The sequence below is a fragment of the Daphnia carinata genome, chromosome 3 (assembly GCF_022539665.2).
Source record: "Daphnia carinata strain CSIRO-1 chromosome 3, CSIRO_AGI_Dcar_HiC_V3, whole genome shotgun sequence".
NCBI lineage: Eukaryota > Metazoa > Arthropoda > Branchiopoda > Diplostraca > Daphniidae > Daphnia > Daphnia carinata.
In genome coordinates, this window is record NC_081333.1 from 5,127,213 (window position 1) to 5,143,747 (window position 16,535).

At 43.3% G+C, this 16,535-nt stretch overlaps 1 long non-coding RNA gene across 1 annotated transcript; it reads right to left on the reverse strand.

The window, feature by feature from the left end:
• Positions 1-15,346: 15,346 nt before the first annotated feature.
• Positions 15,347-15,836, reverse strand: LOC130693898 (uncharacterized). Its single transcript, XR_009001800.2, has 3 exons — positions 15,651-15,836; positions 15,497-15,594; positions 15,347-15,421 (listed from the first exon to the last, which is right to left on the reverse strand). It is a non-coding gene; the product is annotated as an uncharacterized LOC130693898 (long non-coding RNA).
• Between the last annotated feature and the right edge of the window lie 699 nt (positions 15,837-16,535).

Sequence of the window (16,535 nt, forward strand, 5' to 3'; positions counted from 1 at the left end):
TCGTCCCCAAACGTATGACGGGATGATGGCAGCTTTGCAAGGAGCGTTTCGGCATCACAACTATGCGATGGAACTGGAATCCAGATTGCGAGCGCGAAAACAAAACCCGATGAGCCGGTCATGTCATACTGTTATGACATGATCTATCTATGCTCAAGAGTCGACCCAGGAATGACCGAAGAGCGTAAAATCCAGTTCATTTTTCAAAATATGGAACCGACGTTAATGCAAAAGGTGTTTCCCCAAATGGATCAGTTAACCACCAACGAGCTGTTCCGACGTCTTCAAGCTCACTGCCAGGCCTCGCTTATTGCGGAGCGATCCATCCCTGTAAACAACATTATCCCTGCACCACCCGTAAACAAAAAGGAGGATATCGAGAAACTCGTACGGGACGAGGTAGCAAAGAGTTTGGATCCAATTGTTCGTAAATTGGAGCAGGCAACGCGTGCGATGGAAACTGCCGGGGGATCGGGGTTCAATCCAAGAATGCGGACATCAGAGAAAGGGCGAAATTCACAGTGGCAAAATCGAGATCGTCCAAACAAGAGGACAATAGACGGGCGGCCAATTTGTAACAGTTGCGGGAGTCCGGGACATATCGCGCGTAATTGTCCGAAAGGGAAAGGATGTTTCAATTGCGGGGATCCTGGGCATTTTTCACGCCAGTGCCCCAAACGAAAACAGAATGGTGCGTCCCCAAACAAACAAGAGCCGAAAGATTCGACCCAAAAGTCGGCTAATTCCCCTAAACGTCAATCAAACTAGAACCGGTGGCAAGGGGGGAGCGTGCCACCGTTGTTTTGAATTTTCCCCAAACTGATTCTCGTCGTCTTATTCTCAAACAAGTTGATTGCCAGGGGCAGGGTGTTAAAGCCATAATTGATACGGGATCCGGAGCTTCGTTAATTTCTCCCAAATTTTGTCGAGCGTTGGGGATTGAACATTTTAGAGAATGGCAAGGACCTCGATTGTTGCTTATGGATGGGAAGGCGTTGGAACCGAGTGGAATGGTCAAGTTGAAAATCCATGTAGAAGGGCGTTTGATTCGGGTCATAGCGGCGGTGAACGAAATGAATGGATTTGATCTGTTGTTGGGAAATGACGCGTTATCGCAGTTGGGATGCTTTTCGGTTCAATACAATGAAGCCGGGGTGGGGTCCTTCTCGACAAAGCCCACAACTAGCGAAGAGAGTTTAAGGGGAAAGGCGGGCTACATTGTGAATTATGAAAATCTAAGCATTCCAGCGTTCTCCATGATGCACGTCGACGTAGTCGTTCCACAGTTGGGCGGGAAAAATCCAGGCCATATAGTAGAACCATCTCCGAAAGTTATGGCGGATAAAGGAGTTTCGATTGGACGGCTCTTACTAACATCGTGTGTTACTGGTGGGACGCATCGTTTTCCCTTGACTAATTTCTCTTCGTCTACCCAATTCATTCCAGCGGGAATAGTCGTCGGAAAAATTCTGTCTGTTGATCAAGTGCTGGATGAAAATCCTGAAAGTGGTCCCACTGCTGTCCCCAACGAACCGTCGTTACCATTCGCGAGTCGAGTCAATAAAAATCTGGGAGATGAAGATCGGGAAAGGACGGTTGCGTTGCTGAATCGATATTTGTGTTGTTTCGCCGTATCACCAAATGAGTTGGGTCGTTCGAACGTAATTAAACACGTGATTGATACTGGGAACCATTTGCCCGTCCATCAGGCCCCTTATGCTAGTGCGTGGCGCGAGCGCGAGTTGATTAACGATCAGACTCAGACTATGATACGGGATAATGTTATCGTCCCCTCCAATAGTGCGTGGGCTGCACCAGTCGTATTGGTCAAAAAAAAAGATGGGGAATGGCGTTTCTGCGTCGACTATCGTCGGTTGAATGCGGTAACAACGAAAGACGTGTATCCCCTCCCAAGAATTGAAGATGCTCTTAGCCGAATGGAAGGTTCGCGCTATTTCTCCATCCTAGACATGCAGGCGGGGTACTGGCAGGTTGAGGTCGACGAGCAGGATCGGGCTAAAACCGCATTCATCACCGCGGATGGACTGTTCGAGTTCAAAGTGATGCCGTTCGGGTTAACAAATGCGCCGGCAACGTTCCAACGAATGATGGATGTCGTCTTAGCTGGTCTCAAATGGAACTCATGTCTTGTATATTTAGACGACATTGTCGTCTTCGCACCCACCGTATCTCAACATCTAGAGCGTTGGAATCGGTCCTCCAACGTATTGAACGGGCGGGGTTGAAATTGAAGTTGTCAAAGTGTTCATTCCTAGAGCAATCTCTTAAAGTCTTGGGCTTTATTGTTAGTGGCGAAGGGATCTCTGCAGATCCTGAAAAGATCTCCGCCATGCGTGATTTCCCTGTTCCGCGGAATGTAAAAGAAGTACAAAGTTTCCTTGGTCTTTGTTCTTATTACCGGAGATTTGTTCCTAATTTCGCTGTCGTGGCCCGACCTCTATCGAATATGACCAAGAAGAACCAACGTTTCTCCTGGGGGAAGAGCACCAGCGTAGCTTTGAGGCTATGAAAACCATCCTGATTTCCCCTCCAATCTTGGCCCACCCACGGTACGATTTACCGATGGAAATCCATTGCGATGCCAGTAATTATGGGGTGGGGGCCGTCCTTGTACAAAAATACGGAGATGAAGAACACGTCATTGCGTATGCGAGCCGTCTTTTGAGCAACCCAGAAATTAATTATTCAGTATCCGAGAAAGAGTGTCTCGCCCTCGTCTGGTCCGTTCGTAAATTTCGATCCTACATCTGGGGGCTAAAAATAAGAGTGGTGACGGATCATCATTCTCTCTGCTGGCTATTGAAGAAACGGGATTTGTCTGGGAGGCTTGCGCGGTGGAGCCTTCAGCTCCAAGACCTCGACATTGAAATAGTGCACCGTAGCGGGCGCCTTCACTCTGATGCCGACGGGTTGTCACGGGCCCCAACGGGTTGTCCCGAGGAAGAAGAGGAGATTCCCCTCCTGAATGTCACTGTAGTCCCGGGTGCGATGGATATCGGGTCGGAGCAACGGAAATCTTCGTGGTGGGAAGGCATCTTAAGAGGGATGAAAGACACAGCGCCCACCCTTCGGATTAAAAAATTGATTCAACCCTATGAGCTGAGGGGGGATGTCCTTTATCGTCAACGAATTCGTGATGGTGTGGTATCTTATCAACTCTGTCTCCCCAAAAGCCTCGTCGAACAAGTACTTTTAGCCTGCCATAGCGACGTCACCGCTGGACACCTGGGGGTGACGCGCACGACGTATAAAATTCAACAGCGATATTACTGGCCGGGAATGCGACGTCAAATTACTCGTTTTGTACTCTCATGTGTCGATTGCCAAACGAAAAAACGGGCTCGGGAAGCGTCTGCTGGTGTTATGCGTCCGATACGCGTTAATCAGCCGTTTGAAAAAGTGGGGATTGACTTGATAGGCCCTTTCCCTCTCACTAGCGCTGGGAATCGACACACCATTGTGGCTGTTGATTATTTAACGAAATGGGTAATTTGTAAAGCTGTTCCTTCAGCGTCGTCCAAAGAAGTCGTCGACTTCTTTGTACGGAATATAGTCCTCCAACATGGGGCGCCTGTGTTCCTAATCTCCGATCGCGGAAAGTGTTTGACGGCTAACTTCTCTGAGGAGCTTTTTAAAGCCTTGCAGACTAATCACTTGGTTACGGCTGCGTATCATCCTCAGTGTAATGGGTTGGTCGAGCGGTACAACCATACCTTTGCGGAAATGCTCTCTATGTACGTAAATTCACTCCATAATGATTGGGATGGTTTCATTGATTTCGTCACTTTCGCCTATAATACGAGTCGCCAGGAGTCGACTGGGTTTAGCCCATTCTTTCTCTTATATGGGCGGGAGGCCGTACTGCCGATTGATGTTGCGTTGGGAAATAATCCAGAAAAAAATTTAGATGTTGGTGACTTAAGTGACTATGCCCGTACGCTGACGACGAACCTCTCCGCTATTCGTGAAAAGGTGAAGAAAAGGATGGCGATTGTTCAGTCAAGACAGAAGAAACGGTATGATCGCCGCCGCCGGCAAGTGAAATTTACTGTAGGCGATCCGGTGCTTGTTTATCGCCCCATTCGAAAAAAAGGACGTACGACGAAGTTTCTACATCGTTATTTTGGTCCCTACCGTATAGTACGCCGGGTAAGCGACCTCAACTATATCGTGGAACCACTATATGGGAAAAAGAAGAATCAAGATTGTGTTCATGTGTCTCATCTGAAGCCGTTTAGGCATAGTGCGCCGAGTGGAAAAGTGAGTGTTAAATCACCTGTAGTCAAGACACCCGTTTCAATTATTAAGAAAAAGCAAACATCGGAAAATCAAGTGAAAGAAAAGACGCCTAAAGTGGTCGGTGGTGTGATCAGCAATCTCGAGCTGAGAATCAAGAGCAGCATTATGAAAAAGACGCTTCATCAACAATTGGGTTAAGAGACGAAAAAGTGGGCGGTCATGTTCTCCGCTCTCGACGAAGATTGAAGTCCCCGAATCGACTTGATTTGTAGTTTAATTTTGTTGTGTGGCCAATGTTTAGAACTTATTGTGTTAATTGTGTTTGTTTGGCTTGTTGGAATGATTTGATTTTGTTGTGTCGTGGAGAGGTTGGACCGCCATGACAGGGGTCTTCGTTATGAGGATCCGGTTAGCGCGCGAGAGATGGTTGGAAGATGGTTCCTTACAGTATTTACTACAGTATTACTGGTAAGATGGTTCCTTCCAGGTGTGTGCGGAAGCTTCCGAGATGGATGTGTTTTCTTGTGTGTGTTGAATTAGATGTGCACTTAGTTTCAGTTCGTTTATAGTACTTACGTAGTTGGGTTAAAAAAAAAAAAAAAAAAAAAAAAAAAAAAAAATGGGGAACTAAGACCTTTTTGATTTTCAGTTGCATTTTGTCGTCTTATGATCGGGGCGATCATTTCTCGTAGGAGGGAGAAATGTCACGTTTCGTCTGTTCATTTCTGTTTATTAATGCTTTTGTTTTATAGATGAGCGCTAGATGGCTTCGTGTCGCCTAGCGTTTCTGCATTTAATCCAGATTCTTTTTCAGTGTTCGTCTGGAGATCACACAGAGTGGATGTTCATGTTTCCTCGTTACTTGTGATTCAATCTTTTGCTTGTATGTGAGTGAATGTGTTAGTTCCACTAGGGCACCATTGGTTTAGGTTAGTGTAGTGTTAGTTAATTAGAATAGATAACCAATGGTGAAAGTCACCGTCTTGTTCTGTGCCGTGTCGTTGGCCAGCATTACGGTGCTTTTTACAAGTGGTTTTCATCATCGAGTGTACTGAACTAGTTTACCCGTAACAATATTTCTGGTGTGGCCGTTGTAGTATTTTATTAAATGAACTATATTAGATATAACATATTTCATGGTCCCCTGCAATTTAAATTAAAATATGATAAGAGATAAATGTTTGGTGAACCATTTAATTAATGAGTTAAAACCATCGGCTTTTTACAAAGAGAAATGGATATAACCCGACGCTCTTATACAATATGTTGCCTACCGGATTGGAGGCATATCGTTGCTATTGGAACAAAATAAAATAAATAGGACTATTTCTAAGAAGACTGCTGGCATGGAGAAATAGGACTGTCCTAAAAGTTTTAAAAAGTCAGTCCTATTTCTCCCAGTCCTATTTCTCCGGTAGAAATTTGACTGGATATTTTCAGTCCTATTTCACCTTCTGCGTGTACGTTTCCTCTTCGGAATGCTTCCCGACAGCGGCGAAGTTTGCTGCTGGTCTCGTTTGTATGAACGTCAGCGATTGTCTGAATTTTATTTCCGTTTGCGTGATTATTGGCTTGATGTCACTGGCCTGCTGTGCAAAAAATGGGTTGTTGGCTTCCGGAAAATTGTTCAGTTTGTCCAAAAGGAATATCATTTCCGGCTGTAGCACCTCCAAATTGTTGATGAGTTGTAGTTTCTTTAGGTAAGACGCTAGGTTGGCTACTTCTTTCAGGAACGTTCGTTGGGACTCCAGCAAGAACTCTTCCAGATGAATTGATGTGTCGCTCACTATTGTGATTATTTCCACGTATCTCCCGTCCTCGTCTCTGTCGGTGATGTCCCGTCTCGGAACGAACCCGAATAGTTCCCGCTTTCTTGTTGGTGTGATCTCTTGCAGGCCTATTATGTTGTAAATTTGTCCGTATAGGCAAGTCAGAACCTGTCTCGCGTGCCGCGTGAAAATTTCCTTGAGCTCCGTCACTATTTCCTCTGTCTGCTTCTTCGTCTTCTTCGTAATCGGTCCACTGGCTTTCACTTCCTGAATGGATGTCAGGTACTTCAGAAGACGTTGAGCTGGTCTTCCATTGGTTGTCTTCTTTTTTTTAAAAAGACTCGAAACGGTGTTCGAAAAAACGTTTGTTGGGGAAGTGGTTGTGGAAACGGTTTCCTTGGGTGAAAGATGGGATACTAGTTTGGCTAGGAAAGCAGGAGAGTTTCTTACTGTCGAGGTACTAGCTTTACTTTGGGCTCGAGGTTTGCGAACGTTTGAAAGGTCTACTCCCGTTACCAACTCATACGCAGAGTTCGATCTTAACTTTCTTAACTGAGGATTATCTGGAATTGATCTGGGCTTCAAAACAGGAGAGGAAGATTTACTAATAGCTTCTGTTGCCCTACTCGAAGTCTTATTTCCCGTAAATGTATCAGGTCCAGCAAGATTTGAAGTGGAAGTTTTATCAAAATTAATAGATCTGGCTGCGGCTTCGTCAATTTGTATAACTGGCTCAACAGGATTTGTAGTAGCGGATACAGAGTTGCGTGAAAGTTTAGGCCTACTAACAAAAATATTATCCGTCATTGTGGGTGAGTTCGACAGATCTCTGCCACCATTATGTAAAGCATTTTTCTGTGGAGATGAATAACTTTACGTTATTAAGACAAATAGTAATAAAAATGAACTCGGGAGGCGTTACCACAATGTCGAATATATTTTATTTTAATAGGCCAAATGAATAACCAAGGAATACACAGTTATAAGGCATAAATGGGAAACAGAAATACAACATGGAGTTATGCGAATTTAGTCTTACCGTCACCGCCGTGGCGAAGGTGGAATAAAGATGTCAAACGTTGTAAGAAAATAATAAAGATAACAAGGCTTGTTGGTTGCACAAGAAGCAGTGAGAAGCACTCACAATAGTTATAAAATAAAATATAAATTGAACTCACTAAATTGGATGAATTGAACAGCAATTGTAGATAAGATAGCACTAGAATGAGAGCTAGAACTGGAACTGGAGACAACGAGACAGCACGAGAGAGAACTAACTTTTGGAGAAGAAAAGGGCATCCTTTTATAGATATTACATGTTTGAGGGAAACATAGCATTTCCGACAGATGAGCTCCGGATATAAGTTATTGAATATCTCACGCAGAAACACAGCATATTCACGGAAATGTATGGCGCGATGTTCAACGCATGAAGCTCATCCAATCAGCAACAAGTAGGATGTAAGTATAATATAAAAATGGAATTCAAGGAAATGTCAATGACACTTAAATTATTATATTTATAATGTATACTTTAAAGATAATGAATAACAAACATAATATATAATTTTGATATAAAGAACACAAACAATGAAGATAAAATATAATTAAAAGTTGTATTTTGATGACTTCGTTACAATATGCTGCCATCAACTTTCACTATTCAGCTCTTTAAAAAAGCTTGGCCTTTACTAGTACTTCGGAGTTGCTTCAGTGTAGTAGCTTTGCGACAGAATAATATTTTTTGTAGTAGCAGGGAGTAGCATACGCAATGGTGTACTATTGGGGCGCCTTTGTGGTGTAGTAATCTGGGGCTTCAATTTGGTAGTAGCTCGGCGACGAATAGTACTTGGGAGGCTCAGTGTAGTAAACAGGGGCAGCGTAAATAGTGGTAGTGGCTCAGCTTTCATGGCGTAGTTCTCCGGAGCTTTAGTTGTCTAGTATTTAGCAGCCTTCGTGGTGTAATATTGTGAAGCCTGTGTAGTACGACGGGGAAGCATAAGTTGTGGTGTCGTAGCTATAGGTTACACGTAGTATGAAGGAAAGGCAGTGCCTAAAAGATTTTTTGAAATTAAAGTTGTATCCTTTTTTTTTTTAAATTCTAGTTCATCATCCTGGTTGCTCTCTTTGCCGCTGCTGCTGCCGATTCCTACAAGGCGGTGGAATATGCTCCCAAGTACGAAGCACCTAAATATATAGCTCCTAAATACGAATCACCCAAATAGGAATCGCTTAAGTACGAAACACCAAAGTGCGAGGCCCCTGAGTACCAAAAGCTGATGGTAAAGTGAGCACTGGATCTTACCGCGTTGCTCTCTTAGATGGTCGCACCCAAATCGTCACCTACAAGGCTGACAGCTATGGTTACACGGCTGATGTAAAATATGAAGGCGAAGCTCAATACCCTGAATACAAGGAGACACAATACAAGGCCCCCGCTTACCCCGCCCCAGCCTACAAGGCTCCCGAATACAAAGCTCCAGCTTACAAAGCTCCCGAATACAAAACCCCTGTTGCCTATGCCAAATGCTAAGTTCACGTGAGCTATCTTGTAAATGATAATTATTTAAAAGAGAGCGCAATAAAGCTTTTCTATGCAAGTTTTGGAAAGCTGCAATTTCTCCTTCTAATTTACAAAAATATTTCGAATCCACAAAATCATGTACATCATGCTGTGAGTTCCTCGTGTTTCCTCGGATACGCAGAGAGCGGAAAATTTTTTTTTTTTTTTATTTTTAAAAAATGTTACAAACACATATGTTATAAATTGTGTTATTAAAACAGACAGTAAAAAAAGTTTCGGCCTTGATATGATTAGACCAACGATGGGATTCAACTCACGAAAAGCACATAGCTTCTAATTAAACAAACGCCGCGCCATACCTTGAACATCTGAAAATTGGAAATGTATAATGGAATTGCCTTGTTGGCTATTAATAAGCAAAAGTGAAATTTTAGAAACTCACTGACTTTGGGGTATGAAGCAATCGTTAGCGATAGTCTGTGGTACTTCCCGCACATTTTCTTTCTCTCTCTCGATGGCATTTCCTTTGCCGGCGCAATTTTTGATACTCCATCCGAGACGGTCTCATAGTTATTAAATTTACTCCCTTATCATCTCTGGTGATTCTCTAATCAAAAATGGAATTCTTTGGTGATTCTAAGACAAAAGTGATTTCGTGTGGAAGTGATTCTGTGCGCGCGCTGTGATTCGCTGACAGAAGTGCCACCCCACGCCGCTGGACGTGCCCTTCTCCTTTTTTTGACACATTGGGTGGCGGAATTGGCCGGTTAGCGTGGCTGGGTTGCTAACATGCGAACAAAAATGCATCTCACAAAAGAGGAGATGAGAGCTAACGCTGCGGCTAGTTAGGCAGGCATCGACGACGGGCGAGACGGATAGGTAAATACAACCCGTTCATGTCGACGACCAATTACAAAGAGTAGTTTCAGGAGATAATATGGTCCGAAATCCAGGGGCATACAGAGTAGGTGGTTGGGGTGAACTACGAATATATCTGTGGTACGGGCGAATCCGATGAAAAAGTTGACGGGCAGATGCAATTATTTGATTAACCTGATATAACGAGTAGGAGGACGGCCAAAAGACGAGTCGTTTAAGTCGCAGATCACCGAACGCCACGAAGGACGGGCAAATTCAACCCGATCGGCGACGGGCAGATGCTTGTTCCACTGTAAGTTCGGCAGAAGATAGTGGAAATATAACCGTTGGCTAACTAGCTATGGACGGCAAACGGTCATGGCAAGTGGCAGAAAATAACAATTAGCGAATCAACGGGTATGCTAAGCAAACGGTTTGAGAGTCAGAAATGAATAGTGGGTAGAATTATATGCATTGTGATTGGGTCAATGGGAAGAGCTAGCGAATGTGATGCAGGTCAAAGCAGCCGAACTAGTTGAGGGGTAAAAATGATGAGGGGGTTTACTGGAAGGGGTGACGAAAGAGTTGATGGACAAAGTTTGCAAGCGTATTGGCGAGCAGAGATTGTGAGCGTCCGTCGGCCATATGCAACGGAACGGTTGACGTGCAAATGCCATAAGCGGTCGAAAGGCAGGCATAATGGGAACATTGTGCATATGATATAGCCTGTAGCGGCATTGCAACGCAAACCGTGAAAAATGCAAGCTTAAAAATCATGCTAGCGTCACCTCTCCCCTTTCTGACGGGCTTAAAGTGGAAAAACTTGAAACAAGGGAGAAATTCGTCCAAAAATTATAACATATTATACAACTTTTAAAAAAATACCTTATTCTTCTAAAAAATTGTGGGATCCTCGAAATAATTTTGCACCAAGCTACTACACTGAAGCTCCAACATACTACACAACAAAATATGCTACTCCCAGCTACTACACCGAGGCAATGAAGTAATGCGCAGCTCCAAGCTACTACCAGACTGAAGCCCCCCACTACTACACAACAAGAGCGCCAGAGTACTATGCTACCAGTTACGCCGCTCCCAGTCACTACACCGAGGCTCCAGCTTATTATGCAACAACGTACGCCACTCCCAGCTATTACACTGAGCCATCGAAGTATTATTAATCGTGAAAATTGCGCTATCCGTCAAGCTCGATGACGGAAGAATTAGATCTTGTTTTATTATTTGCTGCCCTCGTTACCAAGTTAGTATTTCCCTGCCATATATTTACGCATTAACTAGTCGTTCCATACAAATGTGGTTTATAAATGGAATCTCAAATACAGCTATAATGCCCTTAACAAATCCATTTGTTTTTATTCTTTATCCTATCCAGCAAAAAAAAGACGAGACAATTTTGGTATGAGTTTTAAAGCAGTACATTTTCTAAAACCAAACTGTGAATACGTACAAACAACATTCACACACACATACACACACACACATCATTCGCAACAAGAATTTTGACTAGATTACTGATAACAAAGATATACACATTTGCACGCACACATTCACACAGACATGCACACAATTTTGGGAATACACGCTTCTTCTAATTTAGGGTAAAGGGGAATTTCATGTACTGGAACGTTTCTCGTCAGGAAGAGTTCCTGGAGTATCTTCTTCCCGCTTAGGCTTACCCTTCAAGTCCTTTGGCCTTTCTCGAGATGGTAACTGGCGCATTAAATTTTTAGACTTTCCATCCTTGAAACGCTTCTCGACAGGGAGAGTTGCTGGGCCCTCCTCTGTCCTCTTACGCTTAGCCACTGGTTTGTCCAGTACCACCGTATGATTGGCAGTTCTTTGGGAAAGACCGGGAGCTTTAGTCTTAGCCACTCGTTCGGACGCTACCACCGTAGAACTGACAGGTGCCTGTGAAAGAATAGGAGCTTTAGTCTTAGCCAAATTTGTATGGATACTTAGTTTTTGCTCAGCCTTGGTCTCAGCCAATAGTCTTTGCTGAGTCCGCTTCCTCTTTGACTCCAACTCGTTTTTCTCTTCCGCTGATTGTATCCGTGTCATCCGAACGGGTGGTTGAGGACTTATTTCCTGGTGTCTTTCCTCCACCGATTGAATTGCTGATATATAGGTTAACTGCTTAAGCTTAGCCATCAAGTCATTAAGCAATTTCCCAGGTGTTAACGTGCACATCATATCGGGTTCTGGTAATGGCAAATCAAGTAGGGCCATTTTCCTGTTAGCTTGCGAATAGGTAGTTCAGGTAGTTTAGAATTTGAGTAGAATATGGTGAGTAGGAGAGGTCTGCCTAGCTATTTGTTAGATAGTTCAGCAATTAAACTTTGCTACTTTAAAAACTCGGGTAGACGATTGTAGGTAATGCATTCCGCATGGCGCGCAGGCCATACGCGACTGTTCATCCTTGAGAAGGCCAATAAACCCTTGCCCGTGCAGTCTGTACACCATCCGGCGACTTTAATTTAAATTCGGTCGTAGTCCGCCTTGGCTCGGCTCTCCCGCGACTCGCTTCCCCGTCAATAGGGGGTGGGATGGCCTGCATGAGCAAGCAGGCCACCATTTGGGCAATTTACACTCAAGAACGCATTGCAGACCAGGCAAAGCCTGGATTGGGCATGCTGCAGCCAGTCTCACCTGAAGCGCACAGATTCGTCTTGAGACTAGCTCCATTGCCGCAGCATTAATGCTGCGTCCTAGGCCCATACCTTGGGAAAAAGAAAAAAATTTTTTTTTTTAATTGCTCATTGGAATTTAGTCTACTTAAAATGTAGGCTGAATGGCGGCTAATACTTCCCGTTTGGTAAGACAGCTGTTCCAAATAACGCTACACCAAAGAGGGAAGGCACTGCAACAACAACAGGCACTGCAACAACACGCACTTGAACAAGACGCACTTCAACAACACGCACTTCAACAACACGCGCTGCAACAACACACACTGCAACAACAGGCACTGCAACAGCAACAGACCTTACGGCATCAACAAATTGCGACGCACCAGAATGGCTAACCGGGGTCGACCGGAATTTCACCCAGTTACCACTATACTGCCAATATACAGCCTTGGAGCTCAGGGGTAATATTCTAATCGTCATTTTTAAAACTACATTTAATTTAAAAATGTGTCTTGTTTCATAATTCAGGGATCGTACTGAGCCATGTATGACTACGATGCCGATGACAACGGCGAAGTTTCCTTCCGCGATGGCGATGTTATCGTCGATTGCCAACCGATTGATAAGGGATGGATGATGGGCACAGGCTGATCCGGAATGGTACCGGCAAACTACATCGAAACCGTCAAGTAATGTTTTCGTTCTTATTTGTCCTTACCCCTGATCCTTTGGTTCACTATTTTCTTTCCTCCTTGTGTCGGAATCCCTAGAAACCATCGTCTATCCTGCATGCAATACATTCATTTTTTGGTTCGTTTTCGAACATTTTCGAACACATTCAAGCCAATCTGATATATATTCATCGACCAAAATAAATGAAACCTCTCAAACTCGATGCGAATTATACGCTACCATTGACGATTGGTCGAATGATTTCAGGCGGCGACAATGCCGCTCGTAAAGCTTTTACAAGCTTTTCAACTGGATAGCTCTCGACTTAATGGTTACAAAACTTCTTTACAGCAGCAAGGCAAAATCGTAACTACGTCTTCCTTTTTTTTGCCTTTCTGGTACTATACATCTAAATCACGAAGTGGTATTCGTTCGGCAAATAAAGATTATCTAGAAAAGATCCCTATGAATTACACAAATTGATTATCTAATACCTGTTTCACAGAAGGAGCAGATTTTCCGCGGCTTACAATTCGAGACAAATTTCACCTGCCGAACAAATGAATTTCAGCAGTTAAGTCGCCAATAGCATCAACGGTATGGGAAACTCGACGAAAATCCATTTCAACGATTCCCCGTTGTTATCCAATACTAATGAGAACGCGTTCTAGAGCAAGGAGCGGTTGGTGTTCTTGAAACAGGTTCCTCGAAACGCCTTCGTCATTATGGGCTTGATTGTCTCAACTATAGGCATCGTGGGGCTTGTGGCCAATGAGACAGTTCTTTTCATCTTTTCGAGGTGCAATTGCGCCTTTTCAATTTGCAGATTGTGTTTCAAAACACTTAAGCGTTCGGTAGGCAACGAAATAATCATAGGATTCTAGCTTGTTGATGTTTAATTGCAGATTCAAAAGGCTATTAAGATCTCATCCAGCAAATACGTTCATCATTAATTTCCGATTCCGTTACCATCAGATTGGCAACATAGGGTGCCAGAAATCCACAGATGCTGGCAACGCATTTTGTGACGCTCATCATAATTCCGGAATTTCATTTGGCTATCATCAGGCTGTTAATGTTGCAATATTAAATTGAATACTATAATTCACTTTGCAACAACTGAGTTTTGTATTTCCACGTGATGCTCCCTTTAGGTCACTCACTCATCAAAAACAGTACAGCCACACACGCTTAAAGGAAAAGGGATAAAAAGAACACAGTAACATCACTCTAGGTGTTGCTAAACGGCAACCTTGAGGTTTGCATAAAACATCGCAATATTTCAATATCCCCACTCAAACCGAACATGGAAGAACTTGAATCTTGCTCCGCATTTCCCGAAAAATAGGACCTCCTAAGGGCTTAGTGAGAAGATCTGCCAGTTGAAACTTTGTGTTGACATAATCCACATTTACGGATCGTTCTTGGAACTGCTGGCGAATAAAATGATACTTCACATCAATGTGTTTCGTCCGACGATGAAATTCCGGATTGTGTACTAACTTGATAGCACCCTGATAGTCACAGTAGAGAGTCGATGGACCAGTTTGTTCACATCCAACACTTGCAAGTAGTCGACGCATCCATATCAATTCCTTTGTTGACTCGCACATGGCTACAAATTCCGCCTCCGTTGTCGAAAGAGAGATACACTGTTGTTTGCGACTGGCCCAGGATACAGGACCTCCATTGAGCACAAGGAGATAACCAGATATGGAACGCCTAGTGTCCACGTTGCCACCCTAGCAGAAATTCAGAGGGCAAAAACCCCTCCAAGACTGGTATTTCGGACTCGTCTAGAGTCCTAGACCGGTCCAGCGGGCGGGTATTTGGACCCCTTGTTTGCAGCCATAACAGCCTCCTAGACTGGTATCGAGGACGGTAAAAAAAAAAACAAAAAAAAAACGGTGAGCCTCTTAAGTTAGAGCCAAAAGCCGTTCCCATACCCGGCCGTTAGACTCAGCCGGGGCTCATCTTCTGTACTCGTCCCAATACTCGTATTCATGTCCGTTATGGGACTATTGTTTGATTTTTTAAATGCATTTTACTCCCTACATAAAATTGTTACAGTTTCAGAAAAAAAAATGACTGCAGAATAACACAAATTTCTTTATATTTAACATGAAGTCACTGATAAAACCAGTTCGTCCTGGCAACATACCAACACGGCACAAAGACTAGAAAGGCGCAATGTGGCCAACACGGCATGGCGAGGACACAGAAAAAAAACATCATTTAAGACATTTAGACAAGAAATTTGTAACTTATTTGATGGGTTTTTTGAAATCTCTTATGTTCTTTTCCAAGGCAGCAATTTTGGACTGCAGTTCGGCCTCGTAAATAGTACTAGGTACTGGCGCTTCAAAAGTTGGCTGGTTGCGCGAAGACCTAGCTGCCTGAGCTTCAACGGGTGTTATGCTTCTTTCTTCGCGGTATTTTTCTCCACTTTTCTTTCTGCACGTCTTTATCTGTTCCAATAAACAGTCAATCTCAATATTTTCTTCGTTTTTTTGTCGCGCCTTTGCGTTCGCAACGACTAAAATAAAAAGAAGGAAAATTAATTAATGAAATACAATGTAGCATTTCCATATACCTCCTAGAACTGAAATGCGGTTCATAAATATTGAGAGACCAGGCCGTCTATCGTCGCCGCGAGGAACTGCCTTCCACTGAAGTTTTTCGGCCAGCTGAGAAGAAATGAGAAAATTAAAACTATCTCTCAGGACTTTGCCTACAAGTGGATTTGCAGATATGTTTCTTACCGTTGTTTGTGAAGATGGAGGCACGTCATCATCCGACAAATATTGAAATTCTATACTGTTTGCGCTGCTGTGGCCCTTTGGTTCGCCACTCTTGCTACCTGAATTGTAAAATAGTTTAGAATTTTTAAGTTTGAAAATATCTTAATGTAATTACTTTGAATAATGTTGATGACGGAACTTGTTCTGGTTGCCGTAACAACTGTAGGCGGACTGGTGTCTTCACTGTCATCACCGTACCTCTTCCTTTTTTGTGAGACACGTTTTCCTTACCCCCAAGTTCTTTCACAATCGGAAATGAAAGCCTCGGCTAAAGGACGACCAGCAGCTGCCTCTTTGACAACATGCTTTGCTGTCGTAAAACTCACTGCAATAACAACATGAAAATTAATTTTAGAGATTACAATATAATTGCACGTAAAGTAAGTGAAACTTACCAGGCTTGTTCTCTGGATTCATAATATTATAAACATCGTATTCCAGCCAAGTATTGAATGGGTGGTGAAATCTTTTAAATGTCCCCCCCCCCAACACGCAGGATTCAAATTGCCTTCTGATGTAGTACATGGTGGGTATAGCAAAAACTTGTGGTCCGTTGATAACCAGTAACAGGGCACAAACCTGTAGAGACATAATGGATTGTTGTCACAGCCCTTTCTAAGGTTTGTACGATAAAGAATGAAGGCTCTTTGTATTTGGAAGGCTTGGTCTTTTCAGTATTTTCCTGTATCGTAACATATCTTCCACACCATTCACAAAATGGTCTTCCTTCCTGAGGGATAAACATTTAGAACCACAGAAAATGTTTAATAATAATATAGAACATTGAAGAAAAAGTATACCTGAATGTTTCTTGCAACGTGTGACTGCTGAATTATGTCGTGGTTAGTATGTAATACGTTATCGTCAACTACACGATCCATGGTGGCAGTAATCTTTTGAACTTGCTCAAAGCTTTGCAGTAGTAATGTTAAATTTGCACTACGAATGCAAAAGACTGCACTAGACGTAGAATATTAAATAAGAAATCCAACCTGAGTGT